Here is a 13257-nt window from a genome sequence, read left to right as displayed (position 1 = left end):
TCCCGTAAGAGTTCGGACACTGTTTGTGCGTCTGCACAGAAGAAGATTGTCAAATGGCATCCCTGGCGTAGAGAAACAAATCACAGATTTGGAACCAAATAATTCACCAAGTCCGGATGGAATCCCAATTAGGTTTTACAAAGACTATTTTACAGCATTGGCGCCGAACGTAACTTGCATTTATCTTGAATCTCTTGCCCAGCACGGAGTCCCAAGATTCTGGAGAAAAGCGCAGGTGACTCCTGTATGTAAGATGTGGAAAATAACAGACCCTCAAAATCGCAGACCAATTTCCCCAACTTCGGTTTTTTGCAGAACCCTTGAACATATTCTCAGTTAGAATATAATAAATTTTCTTGACACTGAGAAGCTTATGTACACGAATCAGCATAGTTTTAGGAGGTATCGTTCGTGCGAATCTCAGGTTACCCTTTTCTCACAGGATTTTCTGCGAAATACGGATGAAGGGTAAAAGGCAGATTTCATATTTCTCGATTTCTGGAAAGCATTTACACCGTGCCCCATTGCAGGCTGTTAACGAAGGTACTAGCATATGGAATAAGTTCACAGATAAGTGAGTGGCTCGAAGACTTGTTAAGTAATAGAAGCTAATATGTTGTCCTTGGTGGAAAGTGTTCATCAGAGACAACAGTATCGGCATGAGTACCCCAGGTAAGTGTGATAGCACCGCTGTTCTCATCTGTAGACACGAATAATTCGGCGAACGGGGTGGCCAGCAGTCTGCGGTTGTGTGCTGGTGATTCCGTGGCGTACGGTAAGGTGTCGAACTTGAGTGACTGTAGCAAGATACACAATGACAGACACAAAATTTCTAGTTGGGGTGATGAATGGCAGCGAGCTCTAAACGTGAGAAAATGTAAGTTAGTAAGAATGAGTAGGAAAAACAAGCCTGTAATGTTCGGATACAGTCACGTCGTTTAAATATGTGGGGGTAACGATGCAAAGCGATCGGAAATGGAACGAGCATGTGATGACTGTAGTGTGAAAGACAAATAGTCGAGTTCAGTTTACTGTGAGAAATGGGGGAAGCGCGATTCATTTACAAACGAGACTATATATAGGACTCTAGTGCGACCTATTCTTTAGTACTGCCGGCAGCGGTGGCCGAACGGTTCTAGGCGCTTCAGTCCGGAACCGCGCGACTGCTACGGTCGCCGGTTGGGATCCTGCCTCGGGCATGGATGTGTATGATGTCCTTAGGTTAGTTAGGTTTAAGTAGTTCTACGTTGTAGGGGACTGATGACCTCATATGCTAAGTCCAAAGTGCTCAGAGCCATTGAACCATCTTTAGTACTACTCGAGTGTTTGTGACCCATATCAGGTCGGATTGAAGGAAGACATCGAAGCAACTCAGAGGCAGGCTGTTCATTTGTTACCGTTAGGTTCGAACAACACGTAAGTTCTACAGAGATGCTTCGGGAGCTCAAATGGGTTTCCCTGGAGGGAAGGCGACGTTCTTATCGAGGAACACTGTTGAGAAAATTTAAAGAACCGGCATTTGAAGCTGACTGCCGAATGATTCTACTGCCGTCAACATACGCTGCTTGTAAGGACCACAAAGATAAGCTACGAGAAATTAGGGCTCATACGGAGGCATATAGTGGTCACTTTTCCCTAGCTCTATTTGCGAGTGGAACAGGATAGTAATAGTTTTCAGCTGTGTTTCGTGCTGTATGAGGTGAAATGACGATTCAATAAAGTTTTGGAAACGTTGGCTCGCTGTGTTTTTTAGAGTTTTCTGTGCGTTGAAGTCTTTTAGTAAATTAGTTTAGTTTTCAGCTGACGTTTCGTATTGTTTCTAGTGAAATATTTCAGTAAAATTTTCATTCAGTATTTTAACTTCGTTGAGTGTTCCAGTGGCCGCTTGAATTTTTGGTTTTAGCTAACAATTTTGTGAAGTTTTGTTGATATTAGTATTAGCTGTGGTGTACAAGTATTAATGCAAGTAGTTGCTTTCTTAGTAGGCAGAGAATTTCGAAGCCGCTATTATTATTTCTACAAATAGTTCTGCTGGTGTAACTGAACTTAGTTTTTTTTCAGTAACAGTAAAATTTTAACATGAATGAGAAGTGTGGGCTCTGTCGTAGGTTTGTGAGTACTGGGTTATGGTGTGGGATTTGTTCAAAGTATTTTCATTTGGGGGAATGCAGTGGGAAAGCCAGTGGGCATTCTAGTGAGATCCTCTCCTGGGAATGCAGAATCTGTAGTAGAAATAAGTTGATAGAGGAGCAGGAGCCAAAAAAATGGTTCAAATGGCTCTGAGCACTATGGGACTTAACATCTGAGTTCATCAGTCTCCTAGAACTTAGAACTACTTAAACCTAACTAACCTAAGGACACCACACACATCCATGCCCGAGGCAGGATTCGAACCTGCGACCGTAGCGGTCGCGCGGTTCCAGACTGAAGCGCCTAGAACCGCTCGGCCACACCGGCCGGACGCAGGAGCCTAAGATCTATACCCTTCAGGTGGAGTTACAACGCGCAAAGGAGGACCTAGATAGGTTGAGGAGGGCGAAGGGTGGTGGGGAATGGGAACTGGCAGTTGGCAAGAAGGCCGCTAGGGGGAGGAGGTATTCAGACAGTTATAATTTGCGTATATTCAATAGATTTGACCAACTGTCAGAGTTGAGTGGAGAGTAACCTTGTGTAGCAGTAGATGTAGGGAACATGGAGCAGTCCTCAGCAGTTAGGAGGCCTAGGTCAGCTGCAAAGTCTAACAGAAAGAAGAAGGTTTTGCTGCAAGGTAGATCGCACGGTAGAGGTGTGGGCCAGCAGTTGCAGGAAGTGTTGGGGATTGAGTACCAGGTCACCAGCATTGTGAAGCCTAGTGCAGGGTTGGCTCAAGTGACTGACAGCATAGGGGAGCTATGTAGGAATTTTACGAAAGAGGATTAGATAGTGATAGTGGGTGGAGCTGGGAACAGTCTTGATAGGGACGGGGAATATGATGTAGGTGGTGACCTGGTAAAGAAAGCTACTCAAACTTGTTGAGTGGTACTTCAAATGGTTCAAATGGCTCTGAGCACTATGGGACTCAACTGCTGAGGTCATTAGTCCCCTAGAACTTAGAACTAGTTAAACCTAACTAACCTAAGGACATCACAAACATCCATGCCCGAGGCAGGATTCGAACCTGCGACCGTAGCGGTCTTGCGGTTCCAGACTGCAGCGCCTTTAACCGCACGGCCACTTCGGCCGGCTAGAGTGGTACTTAAGATAGGTAAATAAATTAGTGAAATCAATGTGAAGTGAAGTAGAAATTAGAAAATAAGTGAAAAACTTAGTTTATTTTAGAAGAATTACACACTGGCAAACAGCGAGCAGAGCAGCAGTGGCAACGGCCGGCGCTTGCAAGTCAGCACGTTCAGGAGATGCCATCGCCCTCCCCACATAAGCGGAAGCTGTCGATTCAGCCGTCAGGGCGTCGTCCGACCGGCTCACGTGTTTCTCAATGGTCACATGTGATCAAAGGCCCTCGCCTACATTCCAAGAGCCAATGACCGACGTTAAGAAGATTCTTCAAGAAGCTTTTCAACGTGACAGAAGAGGCAATGACCGTGAAGTCGTTCACCTCCAGTGAACTGAAGTAAATAAATACGCAAGACGCAGTGGGCCCAAGAGTAGTTTTCAGTTCAGTTCAGTTCCAGTACAGTCGGTGCTGAAGACCGTCATGCAGGAAGAGACTACATCGTACACAGAAGCACCAAGTCCGCTGCTTTAATGGAATAGCAAGCAGCAGCCTCGACGCCAGAAGACAGAAGTTAGAAGGTAATCAGACGCCGCCGCCCACGCAGCATAAGGCTTCGCAAACGACACAGCTGCCGCTCTCCCAGCCAGAACCATCCAGTAAGGAAACCATTGTACAAATCTTTCAATAAAAGTTATGTAAAAAGGCTGTTTCATTCTACCTCATACCGAACCAAGGAAGAACCCACCCTGTCCACATGTGGTTAAGAGAGAAAAAGTAATTTATTTAGTGTTTTTCACCCTGTCATAATTCTTTAGAATCAAATGCCCTTTGCAATAATGCTCATCCTGACAATTGATTAGCATGAAAAGAGGTTACCCAGTTACATTTGGTGTCAGAGAACAAACTCTTGGCTCAATATGAGGTGTGAATGACAGTCACTAAAGGTTCACAGTTAGTATTGTTTAATGTGTGAAAGGATAGAGGTTTGCATAGCAGTCGTAATATTTTCTTTATTTAGAAGCGTACTTTCTCTTATAATTTTAAGAGTTTGTCGAAAATATTTAAACATCTTTTTAATTCAGTGTAGTAAGATTGTGTAACTAATAGTTTGTAGAATGATGACACGAAATCGTACAAAGTCAGAGTCAGCACCACAAGCTGTTTCTACTGAGGAAGCTATTCAGAGCATAGTTAATCAAATAACACAGCTTAAAAATGATAATAATGCATTATTTAAACAGTTGTGTGAGGTTAGGCAAACCGGTTCAATACCTCCCACCCTAGATTCCTCAGCATCAGCCTTGGTATCTCCTTTTTCAGGTAAACCTGGTGAAGACATAACAGCCTTTTTTGATGATTTAGTAGCAGCTGCAAAGTTAGGATCAAAATGGTTCAAATGGCTCTGAGCACTATGGGACTTAACATCTATGGTCATCAGTCCCCTAGAACTTAGAAATACTTAAACCTAACTAACCTAAGGACGTCACACAACACCCAGTCATCACGAGGCAGAGAAAATCCCTGACCCCGCCGGGAATCGAACCCGGGAACCCGGGCGTGGGAAGCGAGAACGCTACCGCACGTCCACGGGATGCGGACTGCAAAGTTAGGATCATGGTCAGATGAACAGCTCTTACAAATGACAAAGTTAAGATTGATAGGAGAGGCTAAAGCACACGTATTATACCATGAAGAATTACGGAATGCTCCAACATTTGAGGAATTGAAGAAAGGATTACTTAAACGTTTTCAAAAATAGAACAGCTGTAGATTTTATAGGGAAAAATTAAACACTATCACTCAGAGGCAAAACGAGTCGTTAGAAACCTTTGTAGATAGGATTAGAAAAGTTAATATTAACACCTATCAGTTGACAACTAGTAATGAAGCAAATAAAGTTATTTTACAAGAGGCAGAAGATAGAGTTCTGGATACATTTTTACGTGGGTTACCTCCTGAAACGTCCCGTCGTGTCAGGGCAGAGTTTCCTAAAAATTTAGCGGAAGCTGTATCTGTGGCGACGGCTTTCGAAGAAATAGACATTGCCACCAGATACAAGGAGAAGCGAAATATATTTTCAGCAGGAGTACGATGTTTTAGGTGCGATCGACAGGGACATATAGAAAAAAACTGCAGACAACCTCAATGCACTAATTGTCAAAGAATAGGTCACACATTCAAGGAATGCAGGTCTAAGAAAGTTTTTGGAAATAGAAATCAGTTAAACTCAAACGGGAATGTCGGAGCCGCCGCCAGGCGTTCCGAATAAATTTTCATGCCATTAAGGCGAATGTGAAGGCGGAATGCTGGTTATCTGCTACCTTACAGGATAAAGAGGCAAGGATACTGGTGGATACAGGCGCAAACGTATCAATAGTGAGTAATGAATGCATTGGCGAAAAGAAATATGACCCTCCAAGGTATAGATTGAGTGGGGTAGGAGGAGGTACAGTGAAATCATTAGGATGTACATCATTGATTTTCTATATTCACGGTGTACAATTTCAAGAAGATGTAGAAGTGGTAACAAAGGTAAGTGACGGGTACATCGCGATCCTAGGGCTGGATTTCCTGAATAAACATCACGCTAAAATCGACCTCAGACAGCAAACTGTAGAACTTAGCGGAATAGTGTTTCAGCTAGGTGACACCGCTGCAAAGGGCCCGCTGCCGCAAGAGTTCCCCAACCGAAAGGCGAAATCAGCTACACTGCGTGCATCGTCCTTGAAGGTTGATTCGTGGGATAAGATACCATTTGGGTCAGGAAAACTTTTCTGGATGACCGTTGACCTCGAGGTACCTACAGATACAATGTGTCTAATAGAGCCATTAGAGGAAAATGAGGAATTAGATGTATCATATTGTTTTGTACGTAGAAGTGTTGTACGGGTTCAAGACGTTGAGGAAGAAAGAAAAGTACCGGTACATATTGACAACTTCGGAGTGGAGGACAAAGAGTTGCATAAGGGAATGTTAGTAGCTACAGTCAGTACTTTTGAAGAAAAAGATTTCATTTGCTCAGATATTACTGATGGTCAGAAACCAGACGACTATAAAACCGCATTACGCCAGAAGATTGAGCATTTGAAAGGAAATGATAGAGACACGATAGAAGCAGTTTTAGTTGAGTTCCAAGATTTATTTAATGCAGAAGGTCCACTGCCAGCAACAGATATCACACAGCATAGGATCCCAACAGGAAATAGCCCCCTAGCTTATAGGAAGCCTTATAGAGTTCCGCATCAGTTACAGCCAGTACTGGATGAATTTTTAGAACAGCATCTAAAAGATGGAATTATAGAATATTGTGATTCGCCTTATAATTCAAATATTGTAATTATTCCAAAGAAGTTTCCCGACGGTACGAAACGATATAGATTTCGTTGTGACTACAGACACCTTAACAAACAAACTATCTCAGATGTTTATCCTCTTCCAAACATTACAGATATCATTGACAGTTTGGGTAACAGTAAATACTTTTCAACAATCGATTTACGTAGCGGATATCATCAACTGGAAGTTGCACCTGAAGATAGGCTTAAAAAAGCATTTTCTACCCCTGGAGGCCACTGGCAATTCAAAAGAATGCCTTTCGGTTTGAAAAACGCACCAGCATCTTTTCAAAGACTCAGCAATGTTGTGTATATCTAGATGATATTATTGTATTCTCCAAAGACATTAATGGACATGCTGTGCGTAACGTTTTTCAGAGACTTAGAAAAGCTAAATTACCATTAAATATGGAAAAATGTAGTTTTGCATTGACAGAGGTTACATACCTAGGGCATGTCATTAGTGAAAAAGGAATTAAAACAGATCCTCGATTAATTTCGGCAGTTCAGGACTTCCCAACACCACAACGCGTTAAGGAAGTACAAAGTTTCATTGGTCTCGCATCGTATTACCGAAAATATATTCAAAATTTTGCTGAAATTGCCCGACGCTTGACCCAATTACTGAAAAAGGGTGCAAAATTTCATTGGTCCGAAGATTGTGAATCAGCATTTCAAACCCTTAAAGATAAGTTAACACACAGTCCAGTATTAGCCTACCCAGATTATAATAAAGAATTTATTTTATCCTGTGACGCAAGTGGTCATTCAGTAAGAGTTGTTTTGAGTCAGAATATTAAGGGCGTGGAACACCCCATAGCCTACGCTTCGAGACAACTAACAACGGCAGAAAGAAATTATTCCACAACGGAGAAAGAATTTTTAAGTGTTATTTATGGCATCAAATACGTTAAATGCTACTTGTATGGTAGGAAATTGTTAAGTGTTATTTATGGCATCAAATACGTTAAATGCTACTTGTATGATAGGAAATTCAAGGTTATTACATACCACGCAGGGTGCAGACTGGGGTGATCCCTTTTCTTTTCTTTTTTCTTTATTGTATTTCAGTTCCTCATCGGGGTGGGCTGGCAGCAGCATATGCGCTGCTCTTCAGCCGAAAGATATAAAACATGCAATAGAAGAAATTTAAAAATAGCACAAACGAGAAAACATGGTGTACATAGATATAAAAAAGGAGGGAACATGATGGAAGACAATAGACAAAAATGTGTAAAATGGAGATAAAAACCGTAAAAAGTAGCGCACACAAAAAACCACTCACTGAGACAATTAAAAAGGTTAAATAGAGTGTAAGAGAGCGAGTATGAGCCGCATGACACCAGTGTCAACCAATGGGAAGCGATTTACATGACCTTTCTTAACATTTGAATATACATTTTTAAAAAGGTACATCAATTTAACTTAAAAGGTTAAAAAACAGGAATTTTAATACCCTTTGGATATCGTATAGAGTTAAAATGAGTTTTATAAAACATTAAATAATAAACCAATGTGGTAGGTTAAACTGTAACTCAGAATACCATCTAGAGGCCATAGTTAGCATTACGAAGACGCTGTTTCCATAACAACTGCCATTAAGTCATGAAGCCCTTATTCATGACAGAAAAAGATACAAAAATTACGTATGTGACGATTAAATAGACAGTTATTCACATTAGTGTAATTGGTTTGTTAAAAGTACTGCAGAGTAATACGGAAAATTAGAATCTTCGTGGTATATGAGCGCCATCATGCGGACTCGGTTAGAATGCTTAAGGAGGCCGTTCCCATCGAAACTTCGTAGTTGAATGTGGCTGTCGGTTGTCAAAGATTTATAAGATGGACACCGTGCGTTGCCTTGACAACAGCTGTCGATACCCACCGTCAAATAGGAAAAGAATGGTGTCGCTAAAAGAGTGGCGCTAGTGTGCTGGAATTTTGTAGTCAACAGCAGGACTTTGGTCAGTGTTTGAAACGAAGAGACCAGCTGATTAAAAGTAAACTGAAACCAAAATTTGAAGTCAGAATTTTTTTTCCGAAGAAGTAAAGTTGATGTATAGAACCGTGTTAAAACACATAAATACCAGTTACAAAAAATGGAATAAAAATCTAAAATCTTTGACATGGAGATGTTGTTGTTGTTGTGGTCTTCAGTCCTGAGACAGCTTTCATGCAGCTCTCCATGCTAATCTGTCCTGTGCAAGCTCCTTCATCTCCCAGCACCTGCTGCAACCTACATCCTTCTGAATCTGCTTAGTGTATTCATCTCTTGGTCTCCCTCTACGATTTCTACCCTCCACGCTGCCTTCCAATTCTAAATTTGTGACCCCTTGATGCCTCAGGACATGTCCTACCAACCGATCCCTTCTTCTAGTCAAGTTGTGCCACAAACTTCTCTTCTCCCCAATCCCATTTACTACCTCCTCATTAGTTACGTGATCTACCCACCTAATCTTCAACATTCTTCTGTAGCACCACATTTCGAAAGCTTCTCTCTTCTTGTCCAAACTATTTATTGTCCATGTTTCACTTCCATACATGGCTACACTCCATACAAATACTTTCAGAAACGACTTCCTGACACTTAAATCTATACTCGATGTTAACAAATTTCACTTCTTCAGAAACGCTTTCATTGCCATTGCCAGTCTTCATTCTATATCCTCTCTACTTCGACCATCATCAGTTATTTTGCTCCCCAAATAGCAAAGCTCCTTTACTACTTTAGGTGTCTCATTTTCTAATCTAATTCCCTCAGCATCACCCGACTTAATTCGACTACATTCCATTATCTTTGTTTTGTGTTTTGTTGGTGTTCATCTTACGAGGGCAGTTCAATAAGTAATGCAACACATTTTTTTTCTCGGCCAATTTTGGTTGAAAAAACCGGAAATTTCTTGTGGAATATTTTCAAACATTCCCGCTTCGTCTCGTATAGTTTCATTGACTTCCGACAGGTGGCAGCGCTGTACGGAGCTGTTAAAATGGCGTCTGTAATGGATGTGCGTTGGAAACAACGGGCAGTGATCGAGTTTCTTTTGGCGGAAAACTAGGGCATCTCAGATATTCATAGGCGCTTGCAGAATGTCTACGGTGATCGGGCAGTGGACAAAAGCACGGTGAGTCGTTGGGCAAAGCGTGTGTCATCATTGCCGCAAGGTCAAGCAAGACTGTCTAATCTCCCGCGTGCGGGCCGGCCGTGCACAGCTGTGACTCGTGCAATGGCGGAGCGTGCGAACACACTCGTTCGAGATGATCGACGGATCACCATCAAACAACTCAGTGCTCAACTTGACATCTCTGTTGGTAGTGCTGTCACAATTGTTCACCAGTTGGGATATTCAAAGGTTTGTTCCCGCTGGGTCCCTCGTTGTCTAACCGAACACCATAAAGAGCAAAGGAGAACCATCTGTGCGGAATTGCTTGCTCGTCATGTGGCTGAGGGTGACAATTTCTTGTCAAAGATTGTTACAGGCGATGAAACATGGGTTCATCACTTCGAACCTGAAACAAAACGGCAATCAATGGAGTGGCGCCACACCCACTCCCCTACCAAGAAAAAGTTTAAAGCCATACCCTCAGCCGGTAAAGTCATGGTTACAGTCTTCTGTTAGATGTCCTTCCCCATGGTCAAACGATCAACTCTGAAGTGTATTGTGCTACTCTTCAGAAATTGAAGAAACGACTTCAGCGTGTTCGTAGGCACAAAAATCTGAACGAACTTCTCCTTCTTCATGACAACGCAAGACCTCACACAAGTCTTCGCACCCGAGAGGAGCTCACAAAACTTCAGTGGACTGTTCTTCCTCATGCACCCTACAGCCCCGATCTCGCACCGTAGGATTTCCATATGTTTGGCCCAATGAAGGACGCAATCCCTGGGAGGCACTACGCGGATGATGAAGAAGTTATTGATGCAGTACGACGTTGGCTCCGACATCGACCAGTGGAATGGTACCGTGCAGGCATACAGGCCCTCATTTCAAGGTGGCGTAAGGCCGTAGCATTGAATGGAGATTACGTTGAAAAATAGTGTTGTGTAGCTAAAAGATTGGGGAATAACCTGGTGTATTTCAATGCTGAATAAAACAACCCCTGTTTCAGAAAAAAAATGTGATGCATTACTTATTGAACTGCCCTTGTAGAACTACTTAAACCTAACTAACCTAAGGACATCACACACATCCATGCCCGAGGTAGGATTCGAACTTGCGACCGTACCGGTCGCGCGGCTCCAGACAGTAGCGCCTAGAACCGCTCGGTCACACCGGCCGGTTAGAAGAGTTCTTCTAACTACAAATATTTCCTTATTTAAATGTAATTTTTTGATTATTTTATCGTACGTTCTAGGGGACTGATGACCTCAGATGTTAAGGCCCATAGTGCTAAGAGCCATTTGAACCCAGAACTATTCTAACCTGCAGTACTTTGCTTCCTCGATGGTAATATCCCGAAGGGAAGAGGGTAGCTGTTCGCCGTCAAACCATTTAAACAAAAATTTGTTGTCTTTCTTTCCAGCCCTAATCAGTCGGGTGCAACTCAGTTGGAACAGCAAGATGCGCATCAGCCCAAATATTAGCGATGTACGTCGTTGCTGCAGTTAGTTTTGACTGAAAAATAATTTACAGTTATAATACGCGATATTGATGTTGAATACGATAAATGGTATTAGAGTAAGCATAAATGTAAAGACTGAAATGATCTTACGTTCGAATGCTAAATACTTCGTACGCATAGCGAGAGATAAAATAACACGGCTTGAAAATAAAATCGATTTACAAACGAATTTACATAAATGCTTATTCTCTTTCTGGAGACGAGGGAGCTTGCCTTCTCAGATCATATACTCTCTGCTTCGGCGTTAAAGCTGGGCGTAGCACTGACTGTGGTACTTTTGACAATTATTAATTTTTGTCGGCAATATAAAGTTATTTAAATGCAGATTATTATCGTTCCGGATTTTTAACAAGTCGTGGCACTTGTTAAACGTATCCGTTTCGAAACACTTCAGTTTTCCACTTTTTGGTGCAAACATATAAAAACTTTCAACGTTAGACATTTTCGAAGCAACCCTGGTCCTATCGATTTTAACGGCCACACTGTTTTCAGAGCAGACGATATAGTCGTGTGAGGAAAACTGGAGAGAGAGAGAGAGAGAGAGGCGAACGCAGATAACGGCGTAACGCCAGTCCACACCGGAGGCGGGTTTCCCAAACGGCCGCCGTCGCGAAGTTGCGTCGGCGTGCTGCGCGCATAGCGATGCGCCGTATCTTCCAAACTCAGCTGGGCACTTTTCCAACGCGAAAACTCAGCGCACTGATTTTTTTATTAAACTGTTATAGTTAAACTTAGCAAAAATTCAGCTTTCTTAGTATCATCGTGCATATTTTTCGCATGTTTATGACCTGAAGCTGACGTATAATACCCCATAACAAAGTAAGCCAACTATTATTTTCCCCTTGTTTACAACATATTCTTATCATTATTATTATGCGTGTGTGGGAGGCTGCCGCCGCTGCACCCACAGCTACCATGCAAGCTGACAGTCACGTCGTTTATTCGCAACGTGAAATGAACAATAGCAAAAGTTCTCAGCTTTCTATAAACAAAGAAATAACAATGGCAGCTGGCTCTCGGACTATTGGAGGTGTACGGCAACGTGCAATCCTTGGAAGCATGGTAGTCAGCACAGCGACACAGCAAGCGGGAAGTGTACACCCTAAATCTACCCTCGGCAAGCCACGGTACCGTGCGTGGCGAAGAGTACCCTGTACCACCAGTAGTCACTCATTTCCTTCCCTGTTCCACTCGCAAACAGAGCGAGGGGTAAACGACTGTCTATATGCCTCCGTATGAGCCCTAATTTCTCGTATCTTATCTTCGTGATCCTTTCGCGCAGTGTATGTTGGTGGGAGTACGATCGTTCTGCATTCAGCTTCAAATGCCGGTTCTTTAAATTTTCTCACTGCGTTTACAAGCGACACATCTTCCGAAAGACGAAAACCGAATTGCGAAAACCGTTTTTCGCTGGCGTGTTCCATGTTAATGTCTGAAGTGGATTTGCTAGCCTGGAAAACAGCTGTCACAGTTTCTGATTTAGTCGGGTCAGTCCCTATTTCTCCCCAATTAGGCAGCTTCCGTCAAATGTTTCTACTTGTCCTTCACTGTACGAAAAACCACTCCGTTAATATTAGCCAAAAATGTTTAGAAACAAGACGAAACCTGACAGGCCAAGCACGTTTCAAAACCGGTTGCGTTCACGCGGGAGCGAAAATCTATTGCGGAATTGGAAAAGCGGCAACTAGAGTCGGATTTCCAGAATCGATATTGAAGTGTTTAAGTGAGCACCCAGAATCGGTATTGGGAAATCGGTTTACGAAATCCGGTTTCGGGAGCCCCATGTAAACGGGGTGACCGTAACGGAAACGACTCCTACGAGACACTCAACTGCTACCAGTTCAGCATTACTCAGCTAAACTGGACCACAACTGGAACACAATACGAAAGCGGACCTTTCACCTAACACTTTTTAACCTTCGCCGAGCGACGAGAAGACGGATGACGCTCTAGAAGCGCAAAACACACAGGACGCTGATTTTGAAAGCGTCCGATACAAACGTCGACACTGGCGACAATCGGCTACAGAAAAAGAAGCGAGAAAACGGAATGCAGAGGTGAAAACGGCAGATAGTTTCTAACCGATTG

The sequence above is a fragment of the Schistocerca nitens genome, chromosome 3 (genome assembly GCF_023898315.1).
Source record: "Schistocerca nitens isolate TAMUIC-IGC-003100 chromosome 3, iqSchNite1.1, whole genome shotgun sequence".
NCBI lineage: Eukaryota > Metazoa > Arthropoda > Insecta > Orthoptera > Acrididae > Schistocerca > Schistocerca nitens.
The sequence above is the reverse complement of the archived record's forward strand: the minus strand, read 5'-3'. Positions refer to the sequence as shown.